Here is a 20,089-nt window from a genome sequence, read left to right on the forward strand (position 1 = left end):
AACGGAATTTGAATGAAATTACTTGCGCTGCTCCTTTGTCATCCTCATCTCTGCCTGTCTTCCACTGTAAATAAGTTTTCTGCTCAGTTGGATGAAGTGAAAATTATTGATGAAAAGTTATCTGTGGTTGTCACTGGCATCTTTGATGTATTCGGGCCCACATCAGTAACAAGAACTGCTTCAGCAACAAAAGTTTCTGAGACGCACTCCTCCCCGTATGAGCACAAATATTACAGGTGAGGAAATTCAATGAAGAAATAAAACAAATCTACTGCTAAATAAAGGTTGATACGTGAACTCCAGACAATGTTGGGAGAAGAAGGACAGGAAAACTACACGAGGTAGTCTGCAGAGCGTGTGTTCCCACTACTGAAAATACTTTTTTAGGTGAGGATGCTGCCTGGGCAGAATGTGCGGCAGGCACCACTCAGAAAGACCACAAGCTCGCTGTGAATATATTCGCCTATTTGCACATCAGTGAATCACACAGACTTTCAGTTCAGCGCTGCATTGCACGTGTAAACATAGCTACACTAGACTGTAAAAAAGTGCATGATGCAGCTTCAGAGATAAGATAAGATAAGATAAGATAAGATAAGATAAGATAAGATGGCCTTTATTAGTCCCACAGGTGGGAAATTTGTTTTGTTACAGCAAAAGTGCAAAGTGCAAAGTTATGTAGCATGTCACCCATTTTGGAGGCTCTGGGTGTGCATTTTTTTAAAGGAGGTGATAAGTGAGGTAAACATGCTCATATGGTATCAGCTGTCAGTCACAAATAGCTAGAACGTGCTTGCAGTTATCACTAAATTTACTCTAAATGGGAGTATAATTTACAAAATGAACATTGTGCTGTATTAAATAAAACTTAAAATTAGTTTTTGAGGCCATAAACTCATTGAGAAAATGTCTACTGAGTTCATAAATCAAATGATTAATAGGGCAAATTTCTCATAGACTTGCATACAATATGACCAAGGTGAGATGGGGTAGGCCTCCTGCTGGAGATTGGAAAGATTGCAGAGCCAAAGGCCTTTTCTATATTTCAAATACAGCCCATACTTCTAAAGCAAAAAATCACCAAGCCAAACTTATAATTATCCCAATTGACAGGCAGCTCTGCACATCTCTGCTTTAGATGCAGAGAAGGACACAGTTTTTGCAGGCATGTGGTGCCAATGCTGTCATCCTGAAAAGCCACTGAAGCTGCGGCTTTGGCCGTCAACCAGCCAAACAGCCCCCACGGCAAGGAATGTGCTCTCAGACAGAGGATCAGCCAGAGCGTTGGTGTCCACGCAACAGGACAGCTGAGAGGCCACGGGCTCCACAACTGGTGCTACACTGTGAATATAATGGCCTCTCTGTTCTTTGAAGTGCTTTATAATGACAAGCGGGTGAGTGCATTAAGACCGAAGCTCTGTGGGCCAATCGTATTGACAGGGTCGTTACTACAGTATAGCAGGTGCTCCCCAGGAGCACCGATCTGTTCTCTACCACCGAACAAACAACCTCTCTGTATCAGCACTTACTGTTTTTTACTTGTGCTATTACCGAGTGCTCAAGCAAAGCCATCCCGCGTCCTGTCACAGAGGTGGATAAAACCATGTTGACCATCTGAGACCGGAGCAATATTTGTTCTGAAATGTGCAACAGCAGGCGGTCTCGTTCCCTCTATCACACATGACAGGCAATCAGCAGCTGTTTTTATTACCAAGCATATGATGTCAGGAAATCAGTTTGATTTGTGTTTGTCTATCACCTGGTGTCATTTATTACGCCCGGGAAGCATAATGTGAATAGTGTCTTTTTATACCAGACTTTTATTTTGCTATTCATTGAACTCTTTCATAAAGAAATCCACTGTGTAGATGTTGCGTTATTCTTACTTCACAGGGTGATGTTTCATTTATTTTCCCAGCTGCTGCAAAAGCATCAGAAAATGCAACATGAAAGCAAAAAGATTCAGCATTAGCTTTGCACATCGTTCATAGCTGCATTTGTGTTCTGAATCCTGAATTCAGGGCGGTTAGAGCAGTTTATCTTTGCATTAAAGAGTCAAATCCTCTGATTTGAATCAAGCTCGCCCTCACCTATCACTGCTCTAACTTTCATTCTCTCCACCTGGTTTGCTTAATTTCATGCTGCAGAGTTTGACAACCTGAAATGACATTGCCTCCCTGCTGACTTTTGCCATCACTTCCCCTCTGTTGTCCATTTCAGTGAAGTCTTTAGAACTTATCTCTGCTCATTTCGGCTGCATTTTGTTTTGCTTTCAAAGACTCCTCTGGGCTTTATACTCTATCACCTGCACAATCTTCTATCTATTTTGCCCTAATGCGTTTCTATCATTTTTACTGTACATGTGACTAAAGTCAATTTGCAATGACAGAGATGGAGGGAGGCAGTGGGGGAGAAGGGGTGGGGGAGCTAATGATAGAATATGGGCCAGATGCAGGAAGAACTCCTGGAGATACAGGGTTACAGACCTCCCTGTTGAGAATGAAAAGAGATGAGGGTGTGAGGGCTCGCAGGCAGTCTGATATTCTCATATCGAATCTGGCTGTGGGCTTATGTCACACTTAATTCCTCGTCTCTCCTGTTGGTCCCTGCTGGAATAACTCAATTCAAAAAGCTGTAAAAGAATCTAATCAGTTTGATTCCTGCCATCATGAAAATCTAGAGTGTTTAAAAAGTGTTATAAAGTAATTCAATTCATTTTTAACCCAGTTGTATTTATACTCATAAGTTATAGCTGTTCAGAAACATGAATATCTAATCAGCCAATCACATGGTAGCAATGCAAAACATTTAAGCATAAAAACATCTGTGTTGGTTGAGACGACCTGCTGAAGTTCAAACTGAACATCAGAATGTGAAACAAAGGTGATTTAAGTGACTATGAATGTGGTGTGGCGGTTGATGCTAAATGGTCTCGTCTGAGTAGCTCAGAAATCTACTGGGATTTTCCCAAAGATCCATCTCTAGGGTTTACAGAGAACGGTCTGAGAAGAGAAGAGAAAATATCCAGTGAGCGGCACTTCTTAGTGAGAAAATACTTTCTTGATGCCAGACGCCAGAGGAGAATGGCCACATAGGTGACCATTAAGCAAATGTAACTCATTGGAAACCAAGGTTTGCAGGAGAGCATCTCTAAATATATAACATGTCAAACCTTGAAGTAGATGGGCTACAGCAGCAGAAGACAACCACAGTGGGTGCCACTCCTGTCAGCCAAGAACAGGAAATTGAGCTCACCAAAATTCAACTTTAGAAGACTAGAAAAACATTACCTGATCTGACGAGTCTCAGTTTCCCCTGCAACATTCAGATGGTGTAACCAACATGAAAGCGTGGATCCACCGTGTCTTGCATCAACAGTTCAGGCTGATGGGTTTGGTGTAATGGAATAAAAATATTTTCTTTGGGCCCATTAGCACCAACTGGGTATCATTTAAACACCACAGCCTACCTGAATATTATTGCATCCCTTTACGACCACACAGTTACCATTTTCTAATGGCTGCTGATGGCTGGATAATGTGCACAAAGCTCAAATCTGGTTTCCTGCATCAGATCTCAATCAAACAGAGCAGAGGCTGTGGTGGAACTGGAGATTAACATCATGCACATGCAAATCTGCAGCAACTGCAACGTTATCATGTCAATGCCAAAGTCTCCGAGGACTGTTTTCAGCATCTTCTCGAATTTATAACACAAAGAATTAAGCTACTTCTGAAGGCAACCCAATACTAGCAGGTTGTGCTTAATAAAGTGTCTGCTGCTGTATATAGAGCCAGTTCACACTGGTAATAAATCTTTATTTGTTGTGGAGATTGTGCAGACTAGCTAACAAATTCATTATATTGTATATAACACGGGCACATCCATTAAAATGTAGCTGTTCAACATGACCCAGTGGTTTGAAGCTTAGGAGCTAATGCTAACAGCAGCTTGTAAACTCAGCATGCCGTTTAATCACAGTGAATCATGCTAGCTATTCTTTTTTTTCTTTATAGTTGGGAATGTTGGGAATAACTTGCTTCTGAGGTGAGCCTCACGTGCATTGTTAGTGTAGTGCAGAATTTTGGCACTTGAATTTGTATTGAATTTAAAATTACTTTAAAAATTAAAAGGGTTCACTGAGTACCTGCTTACCTACAAGCAGCTAACAAGTTTAGAGAAATAAAAAACTTTGGAGGGTGCAACATAAACTTGAGGCTGTTTCTACCCATGAGAAACACTGAATACCAAAGCTTCTCATAAGTTAATATTTCTCATTAGCTCAGCTTGGGAAAATTCACAGGTGCAGGAAAATATCACTCTTTGCACTAAAGTGTAAATGAACGCACCACTTTATAAAAAGCTGCTTCTACAAACTGTGCTCATAAACAATCTAGAAATAGTTATCGTGGAAGTGTCTAATGTCAGCCTCCTTCTGTGTTTGTGACAGTGCCAGAGGAAGGTTGCCCACACTAACCTGAAGAACTCCTTGTGCTTTTTTCCCCCAATTTTACTGGCATCTCTTGCAAGAGTGTGTCCTCCAGAGACCCGCCTGTTGCTATGTTTTCTCATTTCTCAATGGAAAGGATGTGCACCATTATTTGCTCCTGACATTGCTGAGAGCTGAGCGCATTTATATATAGCAGCGAGAGTGGCAGATACTTCTAAACATTTTGACTTTTAGCACCTCAAAGTTGTTTTCATTCAGTCGTCACAACAATCTGCAATGCTACAATATGTATAGAGTATACACTGACTTGCATTAAGGCAATAAAAGATTATACGTTAAGATTGCAGGATGGAACTACGGTGGGATCATGATTGGTAAGAATGGAAGAACAGCTATCGATTATTGGTTCCTGTTGTCTGGAATAAACTATGTAAGCATTCCTGAAAATGTTCCACTGTAGAAAAGGAGGAGGAACCTGATTTTTACCCATTACTAGTTGCCCACACCCTCGAGTAGTTAAACAACTTAAAACTAAAAAAGAAACAAAAACTACTGGGTTAAGTTTGGGCATGGAAACTACTTGCTTCTAATAAGGAAGGCTTCACAATTGGTATTAAATTAACCCCTTACCGCATTCAGAATGCAGTATGTCACAAAACATTGTAGCATCTTCTAGCTCACCATGGCAACATTTTTGTATATACCTATTTAGGTTGTGCCTATAGGAGTTTGCATATACACAGTTCCTGTTTAATAAGTGAACAATCTCTTGGAAGAACGTGGGCTGTCAAATCACAACACAACATATTTTACACACAACGTATTCTGAATAATTTGATAAATAATACAGTTATACAGTCCCAATTACTACAGTAGGGAAAAAGTTACTAAGATGCTATAAATTACACTCACCTGACACTTCATTAGGTACATATCGTTAGTACTGGGTTGGGCCCTCTTTTCTCTTTCAGAACTGCTTTAATTCTTCGTAGCATAAAACCAAGAAGGTTTTGAAAGCATTCCTCAGAGATTTTGGTTTGTGGCTGTTGCTGATTTGTCAGCAGCACGTTCATGATGCAAATCCTACCAAAATCCCAAAGGTGCTCTATAAGATCTAAGATTAGGATGTGGAAACTGTGAGGGTGGACTGTTGAGTACTTCTTTGTCATGTTAAAGAAACCTGTTTGAAATGATCTGAACTCTGTGACATGGTACAGACATGAGCGACAATAATAATCAGGTAGGCTGTGACATTTAAATGATGCTTAGTTGTCTCACATAAGAGGTCTTAAATAATCCATCTTATTTAATGACCTTGTAGTACCATATCACCCTATTACGAGCACTAAACCCGCTCTTGCACTGCAGGCCTACTTGTTGTTCCTAGAGTATGAGTACAGTATCAGGCCCCCCTAAGAGGCCCAATTTGTACCAAGAAACTAAACCACACACCTTTACAGGATTTCCTCTTTTTTCTGGGCCATCCTCTGTAAACCTTAGAGATGGTTATGGAGTTTCTGACATCCTCATAGAAACTCTTCTGGTCACGTTGACCATTTCCACATATGGAAATGCACTGAATTTCTGCCAATTTACTCGTGTATTCAGTTAGATATTTGAGTTACAAAGCAGTTTAACAAAGTAGGCAAATCTAAAGGTTGTTTTTTTTATCTAAACAGAAGAAACAGGCTGTATGCTAAAACTACCCTAAAGATAATATAGCTATGAACAAGTGAACACATAATGAAGAAGTGAAAGAGGATAAAAAACTACAGACAATCAAATTTCTTCATGAATAATATATTAGTCTTTTCAAATGCCACACAGCACAGCTCAATGATGATTTTTTCCCTGCACTTCCTATACTAATGGCAACCCATGTGCACATAGAACACCCACTACAAGATGGACTCATGTCCAACTGTGTGTGTTTGTGTGTATACAGCGGAGGTTGACACCAATAGTGTATATTGATTTTCTGATAAATGGCCCCGATGCTGCAGGCTTTCATTATGAATCAGCTTCTACTGTTGTCTACACTAACAGATATGATGCGGTTTGATTGATCACATACTTTAAAGCTGATCAATACTACACTGGTTGTCTGTGGGAGGGTCATAACCTTAATGGACCTAAATTACAAGAAGATGGTGTTTTTATGATCCCTTTATTTATTAGGGCTGAGGATTACAGACTATTTTGGATAATTCTAATTGTTATTAAGGTTATTATGATCATGCCAGTGGTTATTCTTATTACTTTTGCTTTCTGTGCTAAATTCTAATACTAAAATTAATTCATCTTTACCTTCATTTCTCGAGGAAAGTCATGAATCCCCTCATTTCCCTTTCATATTCACACATTAATTTTTGATATTGAATACCTGCAGAAAGTAATAGCTGTTGGCAGCTTTGAGACATATTAGACTTCAGCACAGAGAAACTCATGCGGTTGGAGCCCTTGTGTGTATTTATGTGCAAGAGGAGGCGCAAAAAAAAGCCCATGCAGGAGGAGGTGCAATACACACCTGAGCAAAAAATAGGCTCTTTGAGTGTTGCAGCATAATACTGCTCCTGCGAATTAACCACGCATCACTGTTACATTTTAATCATGCACTGGAGACGGGGGAACCTTGAGTTTGTTGAAACTGACGCCTACAGAAACCAGCATCTGCAATGCTAATCACACTCCAGCAAAAGGGCCCCACACACTGGCCTCGTCTTGCCTGTCAAACAAAAAATTCGTCTCCAATAACAACCGAGCACTCTGAAGCTCGCTGCATCGCTAATGTGTTGTTTAATATGAAAAGAGTCCTCGCTGTCCTCTTGCTTTGGACACATCTATATTCAGAAGAGGAGTGGGAAGTCATGGCTCTTGTCATTATTCTCTGATTTATCTGGGACTCCCTGGATTTTATACACTGTTTAATAAAGTTAGTTCTTCTCAAAGTACTTTAAGATTGAGTGTGATTATTTCTGATATGGAGCCATTTAGTACGGGGTATTTAAAAAAAAGTAAACTAATTTGTGACCTTTTTTAAAGTGGTGTCTCTGATATTCGAAACATTTTATCGCAACACTCTGACTAAACATTTGGGTGCTTTTACTGGTTTCCACATCTTATAGCCATTTCTGTTTTTTCTTAAGAAAAGTTACATAAAATTCCCACATTCTACACCTTTGTGTCTGCAGCATGCGTGCTAGGCACCCTTTTAAAATATACTGTATTATTATCGTTATGAACATAAATGCCATGTTGCTTTATCCTTTCTAGATTTTTAACCTTGCCACTGGAGCTAAACGTTAGCGCTTAAACTCTTATTTAAGAATATGTTTTGCTATGAAGATATTAATAGAAAACATCAAGAAGACTTATTTAACTTGACATATCTTCTTCCTTTTCCAATCAGATTAAGTGAGAGGAGAGTCTTCCTCCCTGATTGTGAAACACAGTGAACATGAAACAAACTCAAACATTACAGAGCAACCAACACAAAAGGACCTAAGTTAATTATAATACTTGCAAGGAATTTATGCGATGCATCGCAAAACACAAATAAAGCTGCGCAGAATTATTTACTGAATTCCATGAAACTTCTCCTATAAGCATTCTATATACGACAATTCAGAAACCTGAAACATTTGCATTTTATTGTAGTGTATTACTGGGAAGGTATGACCTTATTACATGTAAAACCCTGGTAATTTAAAGTCTGCTTAAGCAATAATATAATGCATATGTGTGTTAGTTGGAGGCTCTGACAACTGGGATTGAAAAGTGGTAACTGAACAATATTTAATCAATTATTTATGGTGTAGATAAAACTGATTCACATGGTAATTATTAAGTAATTAAAGTTTCTGTCTGCAAATCTGCCTTGCATTAATAATGTTGCCTTTCAGCAGCCATCTGTTGTTTTATTGTTGTCATAATGGGTTATTTCAGGACGATGAGTTTAACGTGCACTAATATCCTGAGAATGTGTTTGACACCTATGGGGTATATTGATTTTCTGACAAACTGTACACATACTGCAGGCTCTCATTAAGAATCATCGTGATTAACTACACAATTACTTTAAAATTCCTCAATAGTAACCTGGTTGGCTGTGGAAAGGTTGAAACGTGTTAAAGTAACAGATCACCTGGTAGCTGGATAATAACTACGAATATAATTCTTAATGTTTTTTATGTTTTTTTTTATCACTGTGGATTATCTCTGAAAGAGCGCATTAATGGGAAGGCCAAAGAAGTTTTTGTAAATAGAAATGATTATACTCTCATTCAGCTCAGCTCTGAGTTATTGTTAAATGGGCTCTCAGTGAAATGGACATTTAAACTTCCACGTGGATGATATTTAATTCGGATTCAAGATGAAACAAAAAACTTCTCCTGCCTCACCATTATGAGAGATTTTGAGAAGAAAACATATTAGACCTTCAACTGACCCAGTGACCTCTTTTATGATGCCAGTTATACATTCATGTGCACTGTTGTTATATTTTTAATCATAAAAATTCTTCCTACCATGAATCAAATTGTCTACTTTTCCTTCAGCAACCAGATTAGATAGACGGGCCCTGCCATTAGGAATATTTGTATATTTTTGTAGTGCACTTATCCAAAAACTGGTACTGATCTGTGTGCAGATGAACAGTTGGTGGCTTTTGGAGGCAGGTGCAGTTTCGGGCAATACATCCCCTTCTAAACCAGCCAAGTATGGCGTAAAGATCTGGTGTAACAGTGATGCCAAAACTCCTTTTCTGCAAAGATTATTTTTAAACTATAATCGAAACCATAACTGACTAGATAAAAGCATTTTAGTATAAATGGCATTGGAAACCGCAGACAGGTCCATAACTAAAGTGACACAGTGACGCAATTTTTGTCATTTTTCCACAGTCGATTTTAAATGATATAACCGAGATGTGATTAAGACTTTCACCCTTAAGTGGTTTAATTAAAGTATTGCAATAAATGTGCAGGAATTACAGAAGCACCAAAGTAATGGGCCAGACTAAGATAATGTTAAATATATGGATTTAATAATTGGATGAAAATCATTTGTAGCTAATGACGGCCTGAAGTCTAAAACCTGTGGACATTACTAACTTCTGTAATCCCCTCCTTTAAATACTCTGGCAGGTCATTGAAGAATATTCACTTTCTTTGCCTCTTGGGCTGATTTTTCTTTGGCATGCTTTCAGTTATTATTCATTTGCACTGAGCATAGAGTACCTTCTACTTTTATCAGCAGTCACATCATCAGTAAAAATTAGTGACCCTGTCAGCGTTGCATGCTAACACAACATTCCTGGCATCATGTTTGACAGATGATGTGGCACGGTTGGAATAATGAGGTGTTTCTTTCCATCTCCCTACTTTGGTATTCCCATCATTCTGGTACAAATTAATCTCAGTTTAACCTGTAAAAATAATTTTATTCAGAACTGTACAGGCAGGTTCAGTTCTGAACAAAGTCAGAAGGATATATCAGTCAGCAAGTTGGCATGCAGACTGGAGCAGCTAGGGATTTAACCTACAATTAATAGATCACATGCTCTGCCTCCTGAGCTACAGCCACACCAACCTCTCAGGCCTTTTGGTGAGCTGGACAATTCATTTAATGTTCCAAAAAGTTAATTCTGTTCATCTGGATGCAGCATTTTTATTGGGAGAAACATTTCGTCACTCTTCCAAGTGACTGCAGGTCATTTGCATAATGGCTGAAACTAGCACCACTGGTGAACAAAGGGCTGTGAGGTCACTTTCTTGATCATTAATATACAAATTGTCAACAGTCACTGATCAAAGGCCATTGATCAGTGGCCATTGGAATGGCTGCAATCACGGGATTGTAACATGGTGAAAGATGCACCTCCTCGTTTCAGAGATGGGGAAGACAAATTAATTCCCTACTTTTAAATATCAGCCACTGAAGGTTTTTGCTTTCTCACTGATGGGCTTATTTTTTTTTTTTTTTTCCTAATTATGGCGTTTTGGTAATGAATGGTAAGATGCTTTTTTAATTACTGTCATTTAAATCTGACTTTTGCATGCTTAAGGATGGAGGGAAATCAGCCATATCATATCTGTAGGTGTAACTTTGTGATTACACTGTAATCTATTTTAGTTTCTAATGTTATATTTTATTTTGTTTTTTCTTCTGTCCTTGGTTTGCATGTACATTTCTTTTTCCTTTTTTTGCCTTTTTGAAATGCCTTTTATGTTTTATTTATGTCTTTTATGTCTTGCTTTGCCTTAGATCTTGTTTCTCTTATTTCCTGTCATATATTTCCTGTTAGATCACAAACAATAATAGAAAAAAAATCCTTGTCACACTTGTTGGAGCAGCATGTAATCAATCCCTATATTCTTCCATTTGGTTTAAGTTGGATTTCTAATGTAATCCAACTAATGCCAATAAAGGGAATCAGTACAAGTAAGACAGAGCTTAACAGTCAGCGCATAAAACCCAAACACTGGCATTGCTTTTCTCCATTACTGGCACCATCTGAGGGAAATAAAAGTGCCAAGAATCAGCCAGGCGGTTTGTGTGCAGCTACGCGGGTGGGATGTTAACTCATTAGTTTGCGCACCCACAATGAGGGACAAAAGCAGGTGGGGGGGTTGAGCTTGATTGGTAAGGCTGTGGAGGTCAAAAATACAGTCATGGTAAGTATGACCAGCTGTGGATTACATTGAGGCAGCGTGAAGGCTGATTGGGAGTTAAGTCAGGAGAAAACGGTGGTGGCGCGGTGATTTCCTCAGATGAGTTTTGTGCACTTGGTTATTACCCAGAAATCCTCCCGTGTGACACAAGACACAGACACGGCAAGCCTTGAAATTTCCTTGCAAGGGAACAGAGGAAGAGATGCGAGAAAGGGAAAAGGAAGCCTGCCAGGGTTGGAGAAAATAAACAATAGAAGGCTGATAGGGTGGTAGGGGGTGGAGGCAATCCCACCTTACCCTCTTCCCCCCCCTCCCATTAGCTTATCTCATTTCCCCCCCCCAACCCTTAACAAGGGATAGTTTTCTCCTCGTCTCTCATCTCTCTGTCTCCCTCTCTTTCTCTCTCTCCCTCCGTTTTTCACTATCTCCCGGGACCAAACACACCCCTGACAGGTTGCCATGGAAACGCCTCACACACACACAAACACACACACGCCCACACACTCACCCACACTCTCTCTCTCTCTCAGAGACACACGCTCACCATCTCTCTCGATCTTGCAGCGGTAACGCCTGTACCCCCCAACCAACCCCTCCATTAGCATCCCTCTTGCTTGGAGACAGCAGGGGCGGCACTTGCCGAAAGCCCTGAGGTACAGCAGAGTCCTCCGTGCACCTAAATTCATTTGTTACAAGAAAACTTCTAAAAACCGTACTTTTGTGTTCCAAAATCCAAGGCCACAGCATGTATGCATTTGTTCAGTGTGCTCACCAAACTATTGTTCCCTTTTTTAAAATTTTTAATTAAAAAAAAAAAGGCTTACAAATGCATTTCTGGTCATTTCCCCTGAACTATGCTCTCTATTATGAAGATAACAATGGCCAGATTCAATTTGCACACAATTACTGTAGCCATGCCATCCTCAATTAATGCCCACGGAAGTCAGAGAAGAGCCAGTGGCTGGAGAGTCCCTTGGCTGAGCATAAGTCATTTATAATTCAGTCCTATTTCTCATACTTAAGGTCAGAACAGGAGCGTGTAAAGTGAGGGTTTTTTGCAAACACTCATCCGCATGAAGGGATATCTACACTATATCTCATCCCCGCAGGCTTTTAGGGATCCTGGTCCACTCTGAGGGGGGTACAAAAAAAGGACTGTGTTCCTCAGTGTGTTCCTCTGCTGCAGGGCCACACTGACTCACAGCAGAACACCAACTTCATACAGAGCTTGTATCATCCCCCGCCGTGCAGCACAGGAGGGTTTTTATCTCTCCACCTTGTCAAGTGTGTTGGTGTCATCATGTCAGACAGTGTATAGATGCGATCTCTTTGCTGCAACAATCTCAACTGGGGGGGAAAGAAGTCACATCCACAGGCGTCACCATTCATGCGGGCGGTGGATTGTCTTTTTAAAGACAATCCAAAAGACAATCCTTTATATATATATATATATATATATATATATATATATATATATATATATATATATATATATATATTTATTGAGTTTTCAGTCATACGGTGTGATACATAAAGTGTGATCACACAATGCAGCATCGTTTCTTCCCTCAACACCTACATCCCTCCCAAAACGGAGGCAGAGCTTTTATCTCCATTCACGACCACAGACCTCATGGGGACCTCATCAGCTCTCCTGTTCGCATTTATTTATTTATTTATTTGAATAACTTGCATCCTTCCCCCCTGAAAATATTCTCACACCTCCTGCCCGGAGAGGGACTACGCCTATAGTCTGCTGATGAAACCAAGTGTCAATATCTTTTCTTTTTTTTCTTTTTTTCAGCGAGTTATCGCCCAGTTCATGAGTGAGTCGAGAAAGGTTTTCGTTCATGTTCGTCACGGATTGAAGTGAAATATGAATTTGAGCTTAAAAAAAAAAATATATATATATATATATGTATCTCTCTCTATATATCAGTGTTACAGCAATTTAATGGTCGATGAAGTATCACGAGTCTTACCTTTTACCTGCTCCGCCACATGCCAAAATCCACCTTCACGTTTTACATCACTGAGTGGGAGTCCGAGGCGCGCACACTCTTAACACAGACTTGCACAGACTGTGAATGCAATCCTCTCTCTGAGTTGGTCTCCTTCCACTCTGGCTTCCATGGAAAAACTACCTTATAATAGCAGACTTTTTTTAAATTTCTATTGGTTTTGTTTCGTTTTTTGTTTTTTTTAAATTGGTTTCCTCTCCGGTTATCACGCAGCTCAGTGTTTCTGAAGTCGGCTCCAGGTTTAACGAAGCATCGGCACCGCGCTGGATCACGGTGTGTGGAGAGAGAGAGAGAGAGAGAGAGATGCGTCAAGCCAGCAGCGTGTACAGAGTGGCATTAAATGTTGGCCTTCAGAGTAAAAGCCTGAAAAATGCTCTCTGATGTACAGTTGTGCCAAACAGCTGTCATTTAGTTTGGGTGAATCCTGAATACATTTATAGGTCAGCAATCTGAAGCAGTTTAGTCTCGACTTAGATCATTATTGATCTGGATCATTAAAACGTACAGGACAGTTTATTAGATAAACCTTTTCAGTATCAGTTGGGACGGCTTTTGTCTTTGAAAATGCTTTAATTTTTTGTGATGTGGTTTCAACAAGGTGCCGGAAACATTTTGGGTCATATTGATGACATTACAGAGTTTTGGTAGGTTTGTCTTTGCATATCCATGATGTAAATCTCCCATTCCATTACATCCCAAAGATGCTCTTCTGGTTTGAGATTGTATTTTCTATATTGTCATGTTCAAGGAACCAGTTTGGGATGATTTGAGCTTTGTGATGTGGAGAGATATACTGCTTGAATGAACTGTCATAAGATGGGGACGCGTATTCATAGAGGGATGCAACAAAACTCCAACAGGCCAAAGACATGTTCTTCAGAGGTGCTCGTCTGCACGACTTGGTTGTAATGAATGATAAATTTACTTACTCATCCCTTACAGTCAGCTTGGCCAAGTCACGTATATCATCTTTCTTTCTCAGTTTGATACACACTTTCAATTTCAACAGCTCGGTTTGACCATGTCTATACGACTAAATGGATTTTGTTTCTGCCATGTGACTGAGAACATAATCAGCTGTACCTAATAAGGTGGCCAGTGAATGTACATATTCAGTGTACAAAAGACAGATTTTATTACATAGTCCTTCCAGAGAAGCAGCTTTTATTTGAACCTGTGGTGGTTTTAATCTTGTTCATCTAAAGCCAATCTGCAGTCTTGGTTCAGCTGTTATTAAAATGGATCTCGTTTACAGTTGACTTAGTAGCATTGTGATGGCGGGAAGCATTGCATTAGTGCTAAGTGGCCAGATGATAATCTGGGTAATCACAGAGGATGTTTCTGGGTGCAAGCCTTAAGAAGGCAGTGCATGGAAGTATAAAGCACACGGTGGAAACTCCAACAGAGCACAGCACCAAATTAAACTTTGTTTAGTGAGCAGTAGTCCCACAAAGTGGAAATTGTTGCCTTGTACAAGATGGTATGATAGATACAGAATTTTGTAATAAATAATGTGAGACTCCATTCAGCAAAAGTCAAGTCAAAAGAATGCTGCATCTTAGTGGTCTCAGAGGGTGAGGATGCCACTTCTGAAGAGCTAAAACAAGGCTTAAGGTGGACTAAGATATACACATAGTGGATAATGGAAAAGGACAGTATGTTTTCCATCCTATAGACACTACTATGTGCAGCTATTTGTCTACTCTAAGTTATAATAAGAAGTGATTGTGGAAGCTGTAAAAAAACAACAACAGTGTATGTCAGATAACCACTTCCCCCCCCGCCCAATCCCTCTGTTTCCCACCTTAAAAGATAAAAAATACTTTACTTATCCTGTTATCCAGCATAGAAGACAAAAGTGAAATAATGCATTAAATGAGGAAATTATTGATAAAGTAATTAAACACTTGGAGCTGTTTGCTTTCTATCAGATGGGCTTTTCTTATCAAAGCTATGGTGGAAGTGAGATGTTACAATCTGTTACATTTTACATGCAACATAATAGTGGTAATGATGCAAAATAATATGCTTAAACATCAACCTGTCATGTTTGAGGTTAAAATGAAAACTGGACTCATCTATAAATCCAGGATATTATCAGGTATTAAAAATAAATGTTGTGATTCCAGCTTTTAAACAGTAAAAATACATTTTATGATACGAGGAATTAAAGAAGGATTTATTAATTCATCCAAATATTCCATTCTTTGTGCTCAGGGCACTAAACAAGAAGATGGAAAAGAAGAGGCACAATGATGACGATGATGATGACTCATTCTTGATGAATCAGATCAGAATGTCACATTAGCATCAACTCCAAAGCTTTCTACACAACAGGCACTAATCAATGCTCCAATCAATTTCTGTTGAAGCAAACGAACCTTTACATCACAGGTGGATGATGCTGAGACTCCTACATAAGCTTATCAGGGTTTTAAGAAGTCAATACCTGGCTCATGTGTCACCCTGAACAAATATTTTAAAAAAAAGAAGATTTGATTTCACGTCTCAAAGAGCAACAGCATGCCCTTTGGATGATCCGCACACCTGGAATGGACAGTAATCATTTTTTTCTCATATGATTTAATTTTGAAAGTTTTTAAAGGAAGTCCCATTTTATATTATGCTTTCTTGCCGCTGGGTATGGTGGGACTTCACTCTTCCAAGTTAATCATTTTGCTTTTACCAGAGAACAGCAGCTCACAGCATGGGACGAGAAAAAGAGGAGCGCCTGTGGGATCTGTGTTTCTACCTCCGCTCCCCCCTTTTCCACTCATTTCTTCTTTCTTCGCTGTGCCCTGTGAGACTTTTAATCTGTATTCACCTTCTATCCATTCATACCTTTACCTTTGTTATTCATATGCGCCACATTTCCCCTTATCGTTCCCTCATTTTAATCTTTTGTGACACACTGTAGCTTAGTCACAGGGGACCCCGCCGACTCAGATGGTATAATGAAGATATGAAATAACTGAGTGTTTTCTTACACTACTACTCTTGCGAGGACAAAATATTCCCACAAACCAGTTTAAAAATTATATGTCACTATTTTGGGCCCAGGTATACATTAAAAGTAAAGATTATATTTAGGACCAGATAAAGTAATTTATTTTCACTTAATGCTGAGCATCACTTAATTTTACATTTATAGTTAATTAAACTTTAGCAAAATATGAATCTAAAAATAATAGTCATTATATTGGTTGTATTTTATGTATTAGCATAGCAATTAAAATAGGCCATGCAAGACTCAAGTTCAACGATAAAACAAGAATAAGAACAAAGTCACAAAGTGACTCAACAGTTAAGAAAACAAGACTTTAACATAAAATTTTAAAGGTAAAAGAATAAAATGGTGGAAATTTAAGAATGTCAAACATATAAAATAAAATTTATATGAAACCGCTACCATATAAATTAGACTTTAACAATGATATAAGAGAGGAGACTGATAAAGCGAGTTGGAGCTCCTCATGCAGGTCTTTCCACATCCCAAACTGTAAACGCTTTATTGTGTATTAGTGTGAGGTAGGACTAGTGAGCAGACTTCTGCCTGAGGATCTCAGGCTAGGCACTGGTTGGTATAGGACAGCAGTTCTAATATATATTCTTGAGTCCAGTCATGAAAAGTAAGAGGTAACTGTCACGGTTGGTGCTGTGTGGCAGGCAGGATGTAGGACCCAAACGCAGGACACTCAGATGGAGGAATAAACTCAAAGCACAGCTTTAATGCTGGACAAACTCTTCATAAGAAATAAACTTCACAAAAAGCAAACCAAAACCTGAACATGGACACTAGAAACTAAGAAACATGAATAAGGAAAACTAACCAGGGCCAAGCAGGGAGAAATAGCACAGTGAGGGTAAAATACAACACAGAGCAAGGAACACAGGGCTCAAATACACACTGGAGTAATCAGGAAATGGGAGACAGGAGGGGAACACAACTGGGATTAATTAGACATAACAAGACAAAGGAAGCAAAACTGGATACATTTACATGAGACAAGGGACCGTCAAAGTAAAACAGGAATAACACAGAGACCTGACTGACCGGGAAGACAGAGGAAACAAGGAGACGAGACATGACACGAGGAGGAACATGAGAAAAGCAAAATAAGAGAAACCAAAATCATAGAACAAAATCTATTACAAGCAGAACCAAAACAATTAAAGATATAACCAAAACACACAAAAACACTGGGCCGCAGACTCAGTGTTACAGACAGTAACACCCTCAAATCAACTCTAAAATAAATGGTCAGCCAGTGTAGAGTCTGAGGAGCTGATGCCAAATGTTAACCTTCTGCTGATCAAAGTTGAACAGTTTCAAGTGGAATGGCATGGAATGACCCCAATGGGAGGGCTTGTAAAGGTGTGTTCAGATGAAGTGAAAAGTCACACTATTTACCGTCAAAGTGCAGCTGAAGCTTCAGCCTAATATATCAGTGCTTCTTACAGACATCTTGACATACAAAGTTTCAGTGCACAGACAAAAGAAACAAAAAGAAAATATGTTTAAGATACTTCACGTCGAAAGGTGATCAGATCTACGTTTAAAATGATTATCATGTTACATATACATTTGCTAGTTCTTCAAATGTTCAATAAAACATGTATGCTAATTCATAAAAGAAAGCTTTGTAATGAAGACTGTCATTTCCAAAACACTGCCCCCCCGCGGTCCCAGCAGCGCTGTTGAAAAGCCTGTGGAAGTCCCTGTATAAAGCACGTAGACCTGTGACAAAAAATCACCAAACTCGGACGACCACAGACTGTTTTCCTTTGTGGTGAGGAAGGAAAACGCTGGGTTGGCATGTAAAAGGGCATTTATCTTATTCAGTTTAAAAAGGCTTTTCTGGTCATCGCTCACACCCTCATTTCTTTTCAATATCTCGCTGTGGCTATTTTACTTACTTTCAACCTCAAAGCAATTGCACAGGTTGCCCTGAGACTGCAATCACCTTCAGACAAACTGCAAACACTCTGCAATCAATCTGAGTCAGTCAACAGAGATGAGTCCAGCTCATCAGTGATGTATTTCTTTGCAGTAGGGGACTCAATTCAACTTGACAGCTGGTTGTATTCAGGTTATATTGCTATATAAAAGCAGGGGTGCCGAGCGCCTATGTCATTTTGCAGTTACACTGCTGTCCTGCAGCAACTCTGTCACTATTTGTGAAGGAATTTTGGTTTCAGATATAAAGATGCAAATAGATGATGTGAATTTCTGTTTAATGTGAATTTCTGTTTAATGTGTATTTCTGTGTATGCAGATGACAACATATTGTTAGTTTTTGCTGGTGTATCACAGTAAATTGCCACATCATTTCAGATTGCATAGAATTGCTAACTTAAAGTCAGTCTGAGATAAAATGTCTTAATGCAACTTTATCACCTGGTCTGTGAGTGGTCACCGACCAGCTTCCCATCTTTGAAACAATGTAAAAGGCAGCCGTCTCCAACCGCTGTTGTCAATACTGTGACTGTAGCATTAGGCAGCTTGGCTTCTCTCTAGCAACAAGTGTTAAATATCTACCCAGAAGAGAGTTAGCTTAGCAAAAACAAACAGCCTGACCCGCTCATAAAAAGGGAACAAATTAACAATTCAATTTGCAAACAAAGAAGTGAAAAAAACGTTTTGCTCAACATCCAATGAATTGGTGAGTTTTGGAGGCGCTTCGAAAGCAGTAACTCTGAACAGTCACAATCTACCCGAGGTTCTATTTCACCTTTCAGGTCTGAAAATGGGGACTAACAGGAGTCAATGGAAGGTTCCCACAAGCACTGAAATACAAATTTATGCATGTGTGTCGCTGTGGGGAGGATGGCAGGAATATTGATTTCGCTGTCTTCATTAGCATGTACCTGTGGGGCTAACGTCTCTATGGGGTTCCGGCGAGACAAGCCAGCACTCCACTTCTCTCCCTGTGGTGAAAGACTGGCTTGCTACTTCCCTCCTGCGCCGCCTGACACTTTGGACTGAGAGCGAGACCAAAATAGAAACAGTAAAGACAGAACCGGAGACCAAAGAGGAGCAGACACAGTTCTGGCATCTATGGCAACCAAGCTTCAAAAGAAATAAAGCACAATCTAAAACGTCCAGATCCATTTACACTTTTTATTGCTCCATAATTTATTACACTTCCATTACTCGTGGTGTCAACATGAAATATTTCTGAGTTTTTGCTGTTGGAAAGTAGCTTTAATTACATTAACTTCCAACTTCTAATTTAGCGAGCTCTGTCACCGAACCTCAATTAAAAAGGGAAAAAACAAAACAATCATGTTAAGTACAGGGCGGTAATCCCTCCATTAGCATTTCTCAAGACAGCCCTGTGATTTAAGAGCTTATAGCAGGGTCCAGTAATTTAAATCAGCTTCAACTATGACAGTTTGTTCCCCACAGAAACAATTTATACATATTAAACTTGTGTATTTATTTATGCTGCCTTTATCTCTGTGTAGCCATGTGTCTAAAGCCTGCAGCATTATCACTTTGTTAGTGCGGTCTAAAGCATACAGTATGTTATGGTAGCATACATTATATAAATGAGCTGATGGTATTTCTCGCTTTCAGTTTTGACCTCCGTTTTGTCTGCACAGCCTCAACAAAAAGCTGCCGTGTTTTCGTTTTTGATATTTTTATGCCATCACTGTGACTCCGGGGATGGCAGGGGGCGGATGGTTAGCAGAGTAAGCCACTCAGTTCAACACTTCAGTCCAAACTGAAATGTTTTAACAACTATTTGAGAGCTTGCCTTGACATTTTTGTCCAGACGTGCATTGTTCCCAGAGGATGGAGTAGACTCACTTTGGTGATCCATCCAGAGCCACCATTAGGTTGACATTTCAGGTTTGGAGGGAAATATCCTTCCAACTATCAGACTGGATTGCCCTGCTGGAGTCATTCATGTTCCATTTGAAGTTCAAACATCCCTCCAGAA

General features: G+C 39.5%; 1 protein-coding gene across 1 annotated transcript in view; it reads right to left on the reverse strand.

Annotated features, from left to right (window-relative positions):
* lingo2b (leucine rich repeat and Ig domain containing 2b) overlaps positions 1-13,382 on the reverse strand; it is a 38,234-nt gene extending 24,852 nt beyond the window's left edge. The window contains exon 1 of the mRNA XM_031732051.2: positions 13,104-13,382. The gene's annotated coding sequence lies outside the window, so the exon portion shown is untranslated. The remainder of the gene's footprint in view (positions 1-13,103) is intronic.
* Positions 13,383-20,089: the final 6,707 nt, after the last annotated feature.

Source organism: Oreochromis aureus, linkage group 19 (assembly GCF_013358895.1).
Source record: "Oreochromis aureus strain Israel breed Guangdong linkage group 19, ZZ_aureus, whole genome shotgun sequence".
In the NCBI taxonomy this organism is placed as follows: domain Eukaryota; kingdom Metazoa; phylum Chordata; class Actinopteri; order Cichliformes; family Cichlidae; genus Oreochromis; species Oreochromis aureus.